Raw genomic sequence first — 18,299 nt, forward strand, 5'->3', positions numbered from 1 at the left:
ACATAACATAGAATCCACAAAATGACAATAAAGGAAAAGAGAATAGAAAAGAAAGAGGAGAAGAAGATAGAATTCCCACATTACATCTCATAAGAAAGAAAAGAAAAAAAAAAACAGCAACAGTATCACTGGTCTTCATCATCAATGTCATCCAAGTCAATGACTTCCTCCAGCCATTCTCTTGAGTTAATACACAAGCTACGATTATAGTAATCGAATCGGTGGTGCACTAAATCCATGTCTTCCTGAAGGTACCTTAGACTCCTCAATATGTCTCTAGAGGTTAAGTCTAAGGCATGGTCTTTATCATCGATGTCTATGCCTGAGTCTCCTTCATAGCTGCCTGCCCTGCCAGGAGTTTCTCCTGACCCTCCTGTAGTGTCTTTAGTCCGGCCACCATACCCTGGAAATCAAAGGCTCTACCTGGAGAAGGTGGAACTAATCTGAGGGGGACCTTATCCTCCATCTCAACGTCCATCTCTATATCCTCCTCCTCCTCGGAGATATAGTCCTCATCATCGCCCTCCTCTTGGGCTGCCTCCCCCATAGCTGGCTCCATCAGATGAAACAAACTCACCTTATACAAGATGCCCTAACCGAATCTGTCCACAAGAGCACTACCCACCTCACCCTCTAGTGCTACTTGGAAGTGCTCAAATACCTTGGTGAGAGACCGTGCATAGGGGTGGTTGCCATCAGCTGGATGGGATGCATGGAACTCCATAGTCTTTATGATCACATAGGGAAGGCACAGATGTGGAGCATGATCCAAAGCAGTGTAGAGACAGTAGGCCACATATGCAGCCATGAAATTCACCTGATTCCCATGCCCGAATCGGGGAAGCAGGTTAAACTATACCAATCGACTGAAAACTCGGACCTTTGAGAGAAAAGCAGTCTTAGACTCAGGGCGAATGGCGCTACCACAAATGGTCTGGTAGATGTGATTCTGGAGAGACTCACTCATATGGGGACCCAAGGCCTTACCCCTAAGAGGGCAGAAGTACTAGGTACCCTCCATGGAGATACCTAGGATCTTAGCCAATAAGTCGAGTGGTAGCCTAATATCTCGACCTTTCACCCTACTAGTGAGAGTGTACATCCTGTTATCACAAGCCACCTGTAGGCTGTAGTAGAATAACCGGACGAGATTGGGGTAGCACTGATGATCAATAGATAGCATAACCTCCCAACCCAGGGTCGTGAGTCTCTCGAGCAATTGAACTCGAGTGAAATCCTCTACCACCACAGATTTCTCCATCAACACGGGTCTCTTGGTGAAGGTATCCTAAGAGAGTGCAGCCTCAAGACTGTAGAAGACCTCTTCATTATAATTCTCTATATCTTTGGATCGGTCTTTGAAAGATCTAGCCCGAGATGCTGAAGAATTGGAAGCGGCACCTTTCTTCTTCCTACTGGAAGCTTGCCCGCTTCTAGATGAAGAAGCAGCTGCCTTTCCTTTACGAGCAGACATCCTGAAAATTTGAAAGGAAAATATGTGAAGAGAACTAATAAAGTGCAAAATGTAAATTGTGAAACAAAGGATGAAAGTAAGGTACAAATCCAAAATTGTAAAGGGATGATTAGTGGATATGACAACTCTAACAAAACACATTGAGTGGGAAATGAAATAAAAGAGGAGAGAGTATATAGTGAAGAGCCACAATCATAATGCAATCATATATATGTGGTATATTTCCAAAACCACGCAATAAACGAGTAAACATCATGAAGTCATAATACTTGAAGCATCATACAAGCATGAGATAAGAGAGGAAAACAACTATGAACTATGAAATGCACAGATACATACAGATACCAAGTTGGTAACCATTAGAGGAAAATGACAGATTTTCTAAAAAAAATGAGGAAATTGAAATTTTCAAAGAGAGTGCCATAAACCTAGTATATTCAAGGCATTGAGGGAATTAATGATAATAACATTTGAGGGAAGGTTCAATTTCATGAAAATATGTGTAAGGTGAAACAAGTGAAAGCCCCAATTTCCCCAAGAACACTAACCTAGAAATAGGGAATTTTCATGCCAAAATGAGAAAGATGATGCATATGTACAATGTAGCATTCCTACACTAATTTGTAATCAAATGTAAGTGGATAGACTCATTTAATCTTACCTTGTGCAAGGAAGAAAAAAGAAAATGGGAAAAACCCTAAAACAGTAAAAATTTTGGGGAAAATAGGACATCAATTCGTAGATATGACATATATGAATGCTTAAAGTAGAGATTCATGAACTAAGCATCATATCCACATGCTACATTTGATTTTAGTTGGAGAAAATCAAGAGAAACGAAATTTTGAGGTTTTTGGACAAGAACAACCAAAGTTCTAAAGAAAAGAAGAGGAAACCACTTACTTGAGATGGAGAGCGGTTCTAGAGAGCTTCTAACCAAATGCAAGGGTGGAAGACACTTGAAAGGGCTCTTAGATCCTCCTCTTGGATGCCTTCGATGATTTGGAGAAGAGAAGGAAAAGTGGGAAATGAACAGTTTTTGAAATAAGGGGTTTTATGCCCTTAAAACAGAACCGCGCGAAGAACTGGTGGGTTGCCACCGGCGTGTCATAAAAATGACCTGGGGTTTTGGTCAAAAATCCCTGAATTTTTGGGGATTTGATTTTTAAACTTTATAAACCCTATTTTTATGAAAATTAAGAATGATGTGCAATTAATTTCCATACATTCCTATATGAAGTGAATATGATACCATATGGAATGCAATTTGCGATATACATACTATGATGATCAAATGCACTAAGATTTTGTAATGGGAGGCATGATGTGAAATTGATTTGTGCTTACATGCAATAAATGTGGCACTTAAATGTACCAAATCTTGATGCAATCCAGGTACGAAGCATCATGGTACGTACTAGATCCAGCAGTAATGCAAGAGGGGCCCCACATGGTTCCCATCCTGTTGGACGACCACCTAACCCTCGGGAACCTCGACCATGGGTGAGTCTTAGATAAAAAGACGTTATTGAGGACTCACTTACACCTGAAATTCTGGACCCTCCTCCCGTTGTTACTCCCAATGATGTTGCGACTCTTATCCAACAGTCGCAATAGGCTTTCCAACAACAGCTACTCCAACAACAGCAAACTTTCATGAATGTTGTACAGCAACAGTTGCACCCTATGTACATGGGTCTACATCCTTGTGGGGTACCTTTCCCACAATATCCTCCTGTTGTACCCGGTGTTAGAGTACAGTCGGGGGGTGCTTCTCCTTGAGCACCACCTATTGAGACACAAGGGAGTGTCTGTTGTACCATCACAGGACCAACCAGAAGGTACTCCACCTGGGGTTACTCCACTGTTTCCTCCTTATGGTACTCCTCCTTATATGGTGCCTCCCCTATACTAGTATTATCCGGTATATCCTCCATATTATCCATCAGCAGCCACTACTGCAAGGCTGGTGGAATCATTTAAGTGGCACTTGCCACCTATCTTCACCAAGGTGGGTAGAGCTCTTGAGCCGGATTGGTGGATCCAAGAGATGGAAAGTATATTTCAGGTGGTAGAATGTACAGAACCTCAAAAGCTTATCTGTGCTGGGTTGCAGTTAAGGAATGAAGTTGATTCATGGTGGAAGGATTCTAAGCCTATCTTGTTGGCAACCCATCCAGAACCAACATGGGAACAATTCAAGGAATTGTTCCTATCAAATTATTGCCCCTCAAGCTTTAGAGATCGTAAAGAGACTGAATTCTCAGCTTTGACTCAAGGAAATAAGTCTGTCCTTGAGTATCAGTAGTAGTTTGAGGAATTGTTTTACTTTACCCCTCCACAGATGAAAATAGCAGAGGAAAAAGTAAAGAAATTTCTGAAGGGGCTAAAAGTATCCATTGGCACAATTTTGGAGGCTATGGACTTGACTGATTTTGCTTAAATTGTCCAGAAGGCCAAGTCTATAGAAGACAAGCAGAAGGAAGAGTCTTCCACTACCACAGGACTTTGGAAGAGATCCAATACCTATGCATACTCAGGCAACCCGAACAAAAGTTTTCGTGAGTCATATAATTATGGTCCATTATATCAGCAGCTCTATAGGTCATTGGGTTACATGCCCCAACCAGCTAGTAGACCGAGTACTACTTCTTTTCGCTTGAATACTAGTACGGTGCCTACGGCCCCATGGCCACCCCGTCCTCCTACTACACAAGGTCAAATACAGAGAGCCCCAGTACCAGTGCTAGCCTCTTAAAACAGGTGTTATGTTTGCCATTCACTTAGGCATTTTATAAAGGATTGCCCCTATAAGCCAGTTGGGGTGCAGAGTCAGCCTCATGTTCCTTGACCCGCCTTGACTCAAGGTAGCCCACCTCAAGGGAGAATGTATGCTTTATCAGCTGAAGAGGTTAAGGCAAGCCCCGATGTTGTAGTAGGTACCCTACCTATCTCAGATATACCAGCTTATATATTATTTGATTCTGGTGCATCACATTCTTTTATATCTAAAAGATTTTTTAGTCAGATTGATGTGACACCCAGGGCCTCAGAAAGTAAATTGATTGTTAGCACACCTACGGGTACGATAGCACAGTTGAATGAAGTGTATGGGCCATGTTCCATTGAAATAGGTGGGAAGAGGCTGGATGCCCAACTTCTCAAAATTAATATGCAGAATTTTGATGTTAGGGCATGGATTAGTTAACTACTCACCAGGAAAATGTCATGTGTGCTGAGAAGTAAATTAAAGTGGTGAGTGATGATGGAGAAGAGCTTGTGTATCAAGCGGATAAGATAAAACGATCTAGAAAGATTCTTATCTCTGCATTATAGGCAGTAAAGTTATTGGAAGACGGATGTCTGGGCTACCTAGCTTTAGTACAGGATGTAGAAGCAAAGGTCACACCATTAAAAGAATTGAATGTAGTTAGGGAGTTCCCAAATGTCTTTCTAGATGTGGGAATTGAATGTAGTTAGGGAGTTCTTAGATGTCTTTCCAGATGATCTAACCCGGCTTTCACCTGATAGGGAGTTAGAGTTTGCCATTGATTTGGTTCCCTAAGCGGCACCAGTGTATCAAATCAACTCCAAATTTAATAAAAATTTTAATAAATCCCTTAAACACATTTATCTACTCTCAATAATTGTTTCAGATCAAAAAAATCCCTAACTATATTCAATAATGCGAACAATCTCAGACTGTTGTTTTGTCCAACCCAAAAAATACAGTTAACATATCGAAATCTTATTTTCTCTCTCATCAAACTCATATTTTAAAATCTCAAACCTTTAAATCATGATCAGTCCCCCAAGTAGAACATAATAAAGTAATTAAATCATGCTAAGAACTCTTACCTTGAAAATTGTTTGAAATCTTGATTTCTTTTCTCCTTTTTCTTCTTCTTCCTTCTCTTTTTTCTCCACAATAGCTTTTTTTTCCTTCTAATTTTTCATAAATAGAGAGTGAGAGGCAATAGAGCCACTCTTTTTTTTTCCTCCCTAAATCATCTCCGACTCTCTCTCTCTACCTTTCCTACTTCATCTCCAACTCTCTTTTCCTCTATTTTAATCATAATTTATCTCCAACTCTTTCTCTCACTTACTTTATGCCTAAGGCTATCCAAATTTAAAAAATGAAAGTCTCCTATCATTAGGAAAGTCTTCATTTTTTAATTATTAATTAACAATAATTAGTTAGTAGGATTGTTAGTTAATTAGGACTTATCCCCTTGTTATCTAATTATCTATGTGAATAATAAGTTAATATGTAAATATATATATATAATTCTTAAGTAAGTAAGTAAGTCAATATTAGGGTTGACATTAAAATCATATAATTAAAAGAAAAGTCAAATTATGGTCCAGTGGCAAATCGGTAAATCAGGGTTCAAAGGCAAAATGGTAATTTTTCAGGACAAGACCATAAAGTTATTCTACAGTGTAGTTACATCTAATGGATATAGTGTAGTAATATCTAATGGATGAGTTTTAGCATTTACCAAGGACTGATGCACCCTCAATGGTCTGGTATCCCCACTTTAAGTCACCCTGACCCTACAATGGTCAAAAGACAAAAATACTCCTAGCCAGATTTCAGGGTATTACAACTCTCCCCTCGTAACAACAAATTTCGCCATCAAAAGTTACTAGAGTATTACACTACCATTTGCAATACTATAGGAAAATTCACTTTTGCGACAACTATCAACCACATTTGGATGGAGAAAAACCTCCGGAGATTGATTTCCAACTCCCATTCTTTTGAAAGGATTTGGGATGCCATCTACTTCAAGGTTAGTTCCAAGATTGGCATTATCAAGCACAACCCCGTCAAATATACTCCAAGGAATAGGCTTATTGTTGTCTCCTGGGTTCTTCCCCCTTCCATCATCTCCCCCTCTGATGTCTCCCCCCTCCTAATATGCTCCCCGTGTAGTTGGGTCTTCAGGCCTTAAGACCATCTTTTTTGGGGCATTCTAGGTTTTGTAATCTCCTGTCCCCCCACCCTTTTCCCCCTTTTATATTCTTCCTCTTGTTAATGAATTATTTATTCATCCAAAAAAAAATTCAGCATGTATTTATAACATTTTCCCTTTTAGGAGTAGTGCTACCAATGAGGCCCTATCAATAAGTATTACACAAAAGAAATCAATTGTAGACACTAATACAATTAGATCCTCTTCATAGACACTTTTATAATACAATTAATAATTGACATGTCTGGTGATGATCAACCAGTAGTGGAAATATTTAGGAGTATGAGTGTTCTTGCTCCTTCCCGTCCGTTTTGTCCACTACCATTCCCTGTCTGCAGTGAACCTGTTGGATTCTGGTGTCAAATCTCATTTGACAATGAGCACGCCCAACTTGCTTATGGTGCCGATTGGCCACAATTCAAGAATTCTAGAAACTCCAAAGATGTTTGCTCGAACTACTTCTCAAACCCACCTACAAATCCAAGAATGTTGCCTCTGCTAGCGTCACAACCTCTTTATTCCTAAAGGCATAAACATGATGTTCTTAAAGACCCATCCTTGTGCAAAATTCTTCCCTAGGATCTGTCGTTGTGGGGACAATTAAAAATTCGCTATTGGGCATAATAATTTGAGGAAGCCTCCACCCAATTGGCAGTAGGAAAACCTTGTTGCTAGAGCCCCTGAGGAAGAAAGAACAGCTGGGCTTCGGTATGAAGATCAAAGAATAATCTCTAGGCCCAGGTTGTTGCACTTGTGTTCAAATCCGATGTAATTTGAACTTTTTATAATAGGTGATGCATCGGAGAGTGTCAATATTGGTGACTTATGAACTACATCGATCAATTTATTGTCTAGAATGATGGAATGACCCTTTGTGCTTATGAAAATGTTGCAAAGAGAACTGGAAGGGGCAGGCCACCGGAGGTTTGGTGGTAAGTAACCTAACCCCTTTGCTCTGACCTTATATACGTAATGGAACTTCATCATGTACTTATGCATAAACCCCTAGGAAACCAACTTTGGAGTGGACAAAGGGGTTGGAGAAAATTTAGTTTCAGCAGTAGAAAAATGGTCACTAGTAGATCCCACCGGTTGATCAATGATCTAAAGGTGGCATCAACTGGTGGATATGTTTGCACCCACTGTAGGAATTGACTCTTCTACCCTTGTCCCCACAAAACATGAGATCCACTATTACTTCATGCACCTTGTGAGATCAAGGTGGTGGGACCCTTATGACTTAATGAATGCACTAAGTCATTTTAGCAAAACTCATCTGGTAGGCAACATACCCTAGTGGGCTAACCAATGAATAGAAAATGGACCTTAGGAAGTTCATAAATGAACACCTAAAATTATAGGAGGGAGAGAAAGAAGGAGAAAAAGAAGGAGAAGAAGGAAGAAGAGGATAAGCATTGAACTTTTCCACCCTTGTTGCCAACCCTTCACCCAAGAAAGGGAGCTCACCCTTGCCTCTCTCCAGGTTTGAGTAGACCTAGGTTTGGAGATTTTTGTCAAGTTGGTGGTTAACTCCTCGAACCCAAGACCATAACTAGCTTGGTTTGAGTGCAATGTCTTTGAACACTCCCCAATCAAAAAATGGTATTTTTCAAGCTATGGAATCACCTATAGGTCAAGCCAAGGTTTTAGGGTTTAGGTCGGAGAATCAACATAGCTCTCATTATGTACGGTAGAAACATGATCAACTAGAGTCTAATGAAATGTGGGGTAACCCTCAATAACACCCCCCCCCAAAAAAAAACCAAAAATGATCATAAGATTGGAGGTGGTTCAGATTAGAGGTGAAGAACACTTGCTAAACTGCCACGGGTAGATCCCACCGATAGATCACTCATCTACCGAATGAAGGATGTTGCTCCTATTAATAACAACAGATAGGATCTTGCCATACAATCATTGAATCACAAAATTAAACTATAAGGGTCGACGCATACCATTCACCATCGACTGTGAAGAATTTACCGCCATTATATTCTTCCTGTATCTTTATTCCTGCAATCCCAATCACGAACACAATGGATCTTCTAGGTTTCTCCCACTAGCTCCCTTAATGCTCTCTTGGTGATGAAATCAATAATGAGATTAACGTTAGGGTAGGAGGAGGACCTAGAGTCCTATTATATAAAGTTTTGCACCCTCCCATCAAGGTGTGCAAATAGGGTAGGACTCTATTCCCTAATTTGACAAGGAGTGGGTTTCCTATTTGGAATCCAATTCTATGAGATTAGTATCGGTCAATAACCTAATTGGTATATGGGACAATAATAGAGAATATTCTAAAGAATATTCGTACAATCTCCCACTTGAACCATATGACCACATAATTATAATCTCAAATATAATTTGGATTCTAACATTATATTGCAGTATTTGAAAGTAAACCCATCAACTTTATGTCATCACAATCATAATACCATATTTGAACAAAACTACTAATGTGGATCATGGCAGTTATACATCATATAACGACATACTCCCTTCCATAGTCACAACACTAATAACTTCATCCAAACAGATGCAAAAGTAGGGAATAGACTAGAAAAATCTATAACTAAATGGTCCAACATAATATCTCACATATATTAAATAAAATGTGTACACACGATAATAAAATGAGAAATATTCAGAAACAACAAATATCATGATCATTTAAATAAATAAGTAAAAATGTCTAACATAATATGACCATTACATCAAACTTTACATAAATCCATGTCCATTACAAGATCTGTAAAGTGTTTAGGTGCTAATGCCTTGGCCATAGGATCAGTAACCATCAGACTTGTCTTGATGCGTGTAATAGACACTTCTTGTTTCTGAACTGCTTCCTTCACAAAATTGTATTTTACTCCAATATGCTTCGCTCTACTTGAATGCTTATCATTCTTGGAGTAATATATGGCAGCAACATTGTCACAATACATTCTCAGCGGCTTCGAAATGGTGTCGACAACCCGAAGTCCTGAGATAAAGTTCCGTAACCAAATTGCCATAGATGTGGCCTCAAAGCATGCCACAAACTCTGCTTCCATAGTAGAAGTAGAGACACAAGTATGTTTCTTGGACTTCCAAGAAATCGCCCCACCAGCAAGTAGAAAGATGTATCCTGATGTAGATTTCCTACTGTCGAGGTATCCTGCATAATCAGAGTCTGAATATCCGATCACTTCTAACCGATCAGATGCTCTATAAGTAAGCATGTACTCTCTAGTCCCCTTTAAATACCTCATCACCTTCTTTGCTGCAATCCAATGATCCATGCCAGGATTACTCACATATCTACCTAACATACCGACAACAAAACTGATGTCTGAACGGGTACAAGTCATTGCATACATAAGACTCCCTACTGCGAAAAAATAGGGAATATCCTTCATTTGTGCTCTTTCCAAATCATTCTTTGGGCATTGATTTAGACTAAACTTATCTCCTTTGATAATGGGGGAAACATCTGATTTGCAATTCATTATGCTATATCTTTCCAAAACTTTGTTAATATAGGTTTTCTGTGATAGCCCAAATATCCAACTAGATCTATCACGAAATATCTCAATGCCGATAACGAAAGAAGCTAAACCCATATCTTTCATTTCAAAGTTCTTAGAAAGAAATGTCTTTGTATCACTCAATAAACCAAAATCATTACTAGCAAGTAAAATATCATCCACATATAAGACCAGAAATATAAACTTACTCCCACTAAGTTTCAGATATATACACCTATCAAAGGTGTTCTCAACAAATCCGAAGGAAACAATGATATGGTTAAATTTAATATACCACTGTCTGGAAGCTTGTTTAAGTCCTTATATGGATTTCTTAAGTTTGCACACTAGATTTTCTTTTCCTTAATCACTAAATCCCTCAGGTTGGTTCATGTAGACTTCCTCATCTAAATGCCCATTCAAGAATGCAGTTTTCACATCCATTTGGTGAAGATCTAGATCATAATGAGCTACTAATGCCAATATGATTTCTCAGAGAATCCTTCTTAGAGACAGGAGAGAAGGTTTCATGGTAAATAATTTCACAACACAAACCAACCAATAGCAGCTGAATCAGAGTATGATAGCGGAATCATAACTTTAAGATGGGGAACATCTAGTGATAACATATAAATAACCAAGTTATGCCATTATAATTATCCATAACTTATAAATAATAAGCCCAAAATATACCATTCACAATTCAGTATCGGAATCACAAAAATACGCCAAGCAACTCATGGTGCCTCGTATGCACAGTATCACAAGCACAATCTTGGTTATGATCCCCTGCTTTTGGCATCCACCAGTTGCTCATTCCGTACTCCGGTCCAGAGGATAGAGAGTCACAAGCCATAGGCAAGACCATATCTGCATCATCATCTAAAAGAGGGCATATACATGGGGTGAGCTTCCAACTTGCTCAGTGAGGGGTGGGGTTCATGCACAACCAAGCACAAGCATTCACATATTTAATATTCTATGATGACATAAATACAAGAATTAAACACATTGTCCATGCTGCTAATGATGCAATCCATTTGATTATTAAACCATCTAACAATACAACTATGTTTGGTAATGCTACTACGGCACATTAGGCTGTATCCTTGGTCTCGGAACCACCATCGACTACACAACGATACAAGCCCAAGCCATGATTAGGAGATTACCAGTCCCAGTATGAGTCCATCGGTCACCTAGCAAACCCCCGATAATCCCCTCCTGGCAGTCACGACACTAGGATCACCATCGGCCATGCCGAATAAGTTTTTGCCTCCAATAACAATCACATCGAACTGCGGGTGTGGCATTTCAGGAAGGTTCATTGAACATACCACCATTGGGTTATCCAACACCTTACCCCCTATTGGTAAGGGGACATAGCATGGGGAATGTCACCTAACCACAATATCCTATATGCTTTTCATAATGATACAGTTAGTATGGATTGTGCAACACTGGGATCATCATCGGCCACGAAGCGAGTTCATTTCCAAGTATAGTCCTGGGGTACACAATACCAGGATACCATCGGCCACACGGTGTAACCCATGACTATATACCTATTCTAGTATACAAAGCAGTTGAGTATGGATTACGCAACACTGGGATTCCCATTGGCCACGAAGCATATCCATTTCCAAATGTACTACTGGGGTACACGATACTAGGAACACATCAGCCACAAAGTGTATTCCCTGACTACATCTAATCAATGCATGAATGCAACAAACATACGACAATCACGGTACTAGAACCACCTCGGCCTCACCGGATTCCTTCTCACAACATACATTTCATATTATATTCATCAAAATATAATATGTTATAGAACATCGTCATCATTTAAGCAATTTAAATAATCATGTGAAAATCCTACATATACGAGTAGTTCTATAATAATTAAACAATCCCAAAATAAAATTCAACTATCCCTCACCTTGTTTAAGTTTGAATGGATCAGTTTCCAAGTACGGCCACCGAGTGTTCAATTTAATTTTTGGCTCGGGGTTCATGCACGTCTCTATCCTAGACACAAAGGCAATCAGGTGTTATTACGTGTCGAGAACATTGGGGAGAAACCATAGGGTTTACCCCCAAAGGAGTCAAACACTGTCCAACTTGGACAATATAGGTCATCGGATTCAGTCATCAGAAATAGGGCTGGAACCCACCGGATTCATCAGATACCATTTTGGTGGCCCTGAAAAAGAGCTCCTAAGGCTCAGATACCTCACCAAAAATAGTCACCGGATCCTGGCCCAGTGTTTCCAGAAACTGCCCGTGGATTTTGGGCTTTCCAGTTCAGGTTTGATCATCGGGATTTGTTTTGTGGAGTCTGTAGGGGGTGTTCCTAGCAACATTTTAAGCTAAAAAAATCCCAATTCCATCCATTTGGGAGATACATCGATTGAACGATCGAAACCCTTGATGGTCATTTAGTCACAAGAGTTGTCGGAGCTCACCGGATTTGGTTTGAGCTCGACAATCACACCGGGGAGGTGAAACACACACTCCCCAAGCTTGTGGTAGTGTGAAGGTCAAGTTTCACATCCATACACACCCTAACCTACCTCAAAATGAAGAGAGAGAGTGGTAGGAGAGTTTGCTTTTACCTCCAACAGGGATTCCGGCAACTAGGCTGGCAACTGACACCAAGGTGAGCTTCCTTCCTCCTTCTTCCTCTTCTTCTTGTTCCTTTATCTTCCCTTTTCTCCTCTTTTTTCCCTCTCCCATGTTTTGTACAAGTGAGAGGTGAGAAATAAACTCACCTCTCCTATTTATATCAAGTTATGTCCTTAGGGCTTGTTTGGTTGGTCCTAGTCTGGTCCAAGGAGGTTAATTTGACCTTTGGGACACACGAGCCTGTCTCTTTGGACTCATACGAAATACAAGTCACGGGGAAGGTGTGGGAGAGTGGGTGTGGTCATCCGAGGTTGTTCCCGATACTGGAGGTGGGATCCACGGGCATCGAAACCAGTTCAGTAGTATAGGTGGGCACCGGATTTAGCCCACCGGATCCAGGCCCAGGTGCTTCTAGTGGTCTGTTTCTAGTGGTCAAGACAGTTTATTGTCTTGACTACTTTCTGTCCACATGTTAGTCTTGCATGGGTGGTTGCCCTAGGCTGTGTACATGGCCTTCCGACAGTTTTGGTGCATGTCGGGATTCGAAGGTAGGGTGTCGGGTCACTTACCATCTGTGATCGGAAGGCTTGAATCCCTTCCAGTTGGATTGACAAGCAACGCATGAGCAAGTGGGGTCATCTCTCCCCCTTTTGCAATGGGCAGCCGCAAGCCAAAACCCAATGGTACTTTCTAATTCCGGTCCGAGACCTACCACAACAGTTCAAATTAGACCGAGTTAGTGCACGGGTGTAACATATAATGCTGAGGAAGAGCAGACAAGGTCAACTGTATTAGAACATGTCTCCCGGCAACACTAAGGAATCGAGATTTCTAATGACTAAGCGTAGCATTCACACAGGAAATGAGATCCAAACAAGAATCTTTGGATAACCTCTTCCCAGATAGAGCTCTAATATGGCAGTAGGTGAAACATGAAAAAATTCAAAAATTTCACACTTGATAGCATTAGAAACACATGGACTAAATTGAGCTTTAATCTTGGAAATATTCAAACATTGACAAGAGAATGAACAATAATTTTGAACAAGACGATCAAAAGTTTGAGCTTCCTGATGAGTAGCTCTACCAAAGAGAATAAGATCATCAGCAAACACCAGATGTCACAACCTCTTCCCAACCGAATCCCATGAAGATGCTTAACAGATTGACTGTTAAAGATATGAGAAGAGAATACTGTTATGTGTCCTTATTATCACATGTAGGGTTAGTAATAGTTGATATCCCACGTGAAGGGGTTAGTTGTCATCACATGTGCAAGGTAGTTATTCTATGTAAGTGGTGAGTGTCGTTATTTTATATAGGGTTTGAGATTAGTATTTGTCACCACATGTAATGGGATTGGTTAGTAGGTTATTGAGTTGTGGTAGGAGTGAGAAATGTGGGTTTCATGGAGTAGTTGTAACTAATCCAATGTGTAACCTCTTAAGTAGGAGAACATAGTAATGAAGATAAGTTTTAAGTCCCTAAAATTGCTCTTTGGAGATTGAGGATCGGCTACCTCCTAATCAAACCAAATTCCTTACAATTTGATATTTCCTTCCCTAAAATTGCCCAACCAAAATAGGGAAACAAGGACATGTGGCAGTTTGGTATCAGAGCCGGAACATGGATGAGCAAGTAAAAAGGCTTGAAGATGAAGTTAGTACTCTCAAGGAAGGACAACAACAAATTATCTCTAGACTAAATGATCTCTTTGAGAAATTCGTCTCATCTTGGCCTCCTTCTCAACATGATGTGGTGAGAACTCAATAGTTCGGCCTCAAGGAGAACAATCCTCAGTCCATAATTCAACTTCCTGGATGGCGATGTCTCAACAGAGCTTTACTCCCAGGGTGGTCAAATTAGATTTTTCACGTTATAATGGGAACAAAGACACAACGAGTTGGGTGTGTCGAGCCAAGCAATTCTTTAATTTCAACCAAACTCCTGAAGAAGATAAGGTGGCTTTAGCCTCCTTCCATTTAAAAGGGGATGCTCAATTATGGTGCCAAGTCCTCAAGTACGATTAGGGGGTGGTGACATGGTGTGACTTATGTGACGTGTTGCATGCACGCTTTGGGCCAACTCCGTTTCAAGACTTCTTTGGGGAGCTAGCCAAGTTGTAACAAATTGGCACTATTCGAGATTACCAATCCCAGTTCTAGAAGTTACTCTCAAAGGTGGGTCCCCTACCACCACGAAGGCAAGTTAATTTTTTCATTAGTGGATTAAAGGACCAGATCAAGGCCGATGTACTTGCTGGTCATCCCACCACTCTGTCTGCAGCTATTAGTTTATCCAGACTGTTATGAGGCTCGTGATTTGTCCCTCAAACAAGTTGGACATGATGAAAATTCTGTTGGCCACTCTAAAATTTCAGTCAAGAAGTTGTCACAAGTTGAGTTACAGGAGAGGCGTTCTAAAGGTTTGTGCTTCTATTGTGATGAAAGGTTCACCTCAGGGCATCAATGCAAGAAATTATTTTTAATTGAAGGTTTTTATGAAGAAGATGAAGATGTCATGGATTATGGATGACATGGCATTGAGGACAAGCCATATCTTAGTGGGGAGAATTTGTTATGTGTCCTTATTATCACATGTGTAGGGTTAGTGATAGTTGATATCGCATGTGAAGGGGTTAGTTGTTATCACATGTACAAGGTAGTTATTCTATGGAAATTGTGAGTGTCGTTATTTTATGTAGGGTATGAGAATAGTAATTATCACCACATGCAATAGGATTGGTTAGTAGGTTATTGAGTTTGTGGTAGGAGTGTGAAACGTGGATTTCATGGAGTAGTTGTAACTAATCCAATGTGTAACCTCTTAAGTAGGAAAACGCAGTAATGAAGATAAGTTTTGAATCCCTAAAATTTCTCTTTGGAGATTGAGGATCGGTTACCTCCTAATTAAGCCAAATTCCTTACAATTTGATATTTCCTTCCCTAAAATTGCTCAGCCAAAATAGGTAAACAGGGACACATACCAATTACTTCGGCACATAATACAAAAAGGTAAGGAGATAAAGGTCCCCTTGTCGAATACCACGAGTTGGAGTGAAAAATGGAAAAGGGGACCCATTGATCAAAACTGCCAAAGAAGTATACTCAACACAAAACATAACTCTAGAAATCCAGTCCGGATGAAAACCATAAGCATGAAGAGCTTCATGAAGGAAGTTCCATTCAAGACAGTCGTAAGCTTTATTCATATCTAATTTAACATACATGAAGCCATACCTTCCTCTCTTCTTTAGAGAAATATGATGCAATAACTCATGGCATAAAAGAACATTATCTTGTATATGACGCCCTTTAATAAAACCATTCTACTTAAAGACTATAAGTTTATGAAGAATATTCTTGTGATAATGTTATAAATAATCTTATAAATGAAATTACATAGACTAATAAGACGATAATCAAAAATGGAGGATGGGTCTTGTACCTTTGGAATAAGAGTGATAAATGTTGCATTGAAGGACTTAGCAAAGGTGCCCGAATGAAAAAAAGCTTTCACGGCTGCAAAAACCTCCTTCCCAACAATATTCCAAGAAGCATGAAAGAAACCACCAGTGGAACCATCCGGTCCAGGAGCCATAGAGGATGGCATACTCTGAACAACAGAAAAGATCTCAGCATCAGTCACGGCCTACAATAATATTGTATTATCAGTGGACGAAACTCATGAGCGAATGAATCTAAAGTATTCAGGATCAACCTCAATGGACGAAGCAGAGTAGATGTGCTTAAAATGAGTTTGAAAAGCATCTCCAATAAGGGTAGCATCCGTCAAACAAACCTCGACATGATTAAGAGAAGAAGTATGATTTCTCGCCCGACGTTGAACAATCGATAATGGAAAAAGCGGGTATTAGTATCTCCTCGTTGCACCCACTGTAATCGAGACTTTTGAGCCCATTTCACTTTAACTTGAGAAATGCAAAGAAGCAAGGTAGCTCTAAGACGATTCTCTTCCGCAAACCAAGATGAAGTGCGATGACCAGCAGAAACATGACCAAGATCCTCCACCGAAGAAAGGAAACATGGCCTTCTAAATTCCCAACCACCTCCTTATTCCACCTCTTCAATTGATCACTAAGAAATCCCAACTAGGAAATAAGCTGAAAAGAAGGCATACCTCTTATCTGATTGTGCCAAGCATCTTCAACCACCTCAAGAAAAGAGGGTTCTGAAAGCCAAAAATGTTCAAAACGAGAGGGGCATCAGCCCTTGCAGAAAAACCCATCCTCCAATAGAATTAGAGCTTTGTGATCAGAGGACACCACCATTTTATGTTTGACAAGAGCTCCTAGGTGCAGAGAAAGCCGATCACTGGACACAAGAAATCGATCCAATCTTTCTTAAATGCGGCGAACACCCCACTTCCGATTATCCCAAGTAAAAGAATGACCAAGAAAAATGGAGATTGACAAGAGCAACATCATTCACAAAATCCCTAAAGACTTGACATTGATCCAATGTACACGGTCGCCCACCAATTTTATCCCCAAGGTCAAGGATTGAGTTCCAATCACCAGCTAAAACCCTTAGTTGATTAATAAAAGGAATAAGATGTCGAAGAGAATCCATCTGAGATTTGATGGGGAAGAAAAGCGACGAACCAAGAGATGTACCCAGTTAGCAAAAGCACAAAACAAATTCTTCCCCTCTTAGGTGAACCTAATAGGAAACAATCAAGTAGAGTTTGTTAGAACAATTTATCAAACACAATGCGTGCAATAATCAAGTTCCTAAGATAGCAACTAAATGCATAAATCAGTAAATAAATCCACCATAGATACAAACACACATATCAACGCCAACAATTTAACGTGGAAAACCTCCCCAATGAGAAGAGTAAAAATCACGGGACTGTAGTCCACTAAAATCTACTATCTCCAAATAATGGGAATACACCAGAGTATTCTCTAACTAAAATTAGAGGAAAACAATAATTTCAAACATAAAGAATAACATATCATTGGCATACATCATCAACAAGATGAAATCTCAAAAGAAAGAGGAAGAAATTGAAGAGATCTCCCCAAAACAAGGGGAACAAAAACATTGCTGAAAAACTGAGTTAAGAAACTTCAAACGACAATCACACCGTACAGAATGAAGACCGGTGTGTTTTGAAGCTACTGTAAAGAAAGTAGCTCAATCGGACCACGAATGTCTATCCAATCGAGCTCTTGAAGATGACTATGCACTGTTCTCTAACCCAAAATTTTTCTGCTCCTTTTCTTTTTCTTCTTCTCCAAGTTTTTGCCAATAGCCATTGTCTCTCTATCTTTTTCTTTCACTTAAACACTATTATATGAACAAGATTAAATGAGTAAATCCTCATCAATACACTTGTGACAAAAATTCCCTCCTTATGGGCCTCAAACAAAGATGGGCTTTACATAAAAAAGGTGAGCAAACTTGGGCGATCCTCCACAAGGAGGGAAACCCAACCCAATATATCTCTCCCTCCCGACTATGTGGAAGGATTCGCCATACCAACGATCAAATGAAAAACATCAAGCTTCTCCCTCGGTAAGGCTTTCGTCAACATATCAGAACCATTATGATCTGTATGAATTTTCTCAATTTCTAGCAATTTGGAATTTAGAACATCTCTTATCCAATGATACCTTACATCATTATGTTTCGACCTAGCAAAAAAAGTGAAATTCTTAGCAAGATGGATAGCACTTTGACTGTC

The 18,299-nt window shown here is 39.9% G+C and overlaps 1 long non-coding RNA gene across 3 annotated transcripts; it reads right to left on the minus strand.

Moving 5' to 3' along the window:
• Positions 1–26: 26 nt before the first annotated feature.
• LOC122071058 lies at positions 27–17,154 on the minus strand. Of its 3 annotated transcripts, none has more exons than XR_006138044.1 (3): positions 16,308–17,154; positions 16,035–16,202; positions 27–1,475 (listed from the first exon to the last, which is right to left on the minus strand). It is a non-coding gene; the product is annotated as an uncharacterized LOC122071058 (long non-coding RNA). The 3 variants fall into 3 exon arrangements; XR_006138043.1 differs by lacking the exon at positions 27–1,475 and adding an exon at positions 10,497–10,841; XR_006138045.1 differs by lacking the exon at positions 27–1,475 and adding an exon at positions 12,807–13,295.
• Between the last annotated feature and the right edge of the window lie 1,145 nt (positions 17,155–18,299).

Source organism: Macadamia integrifolia, unplaced genomic scaffold (assembly GCF_013358625.1).
Source record: "Macadamia integrifolia cultivar HAES 741 unplaced genomic scaffold, SCU_Mint_v3 scaffold_180A, whole genome shotgun sequence".
In the NCBI taxonomy this organism is placed as follows: Eukaryota; Viridiplantae; Streptophyta; class Magnoliopsida; order Proteales; family Proteaceae; genus Macadamia; species Macadamia integrifolia.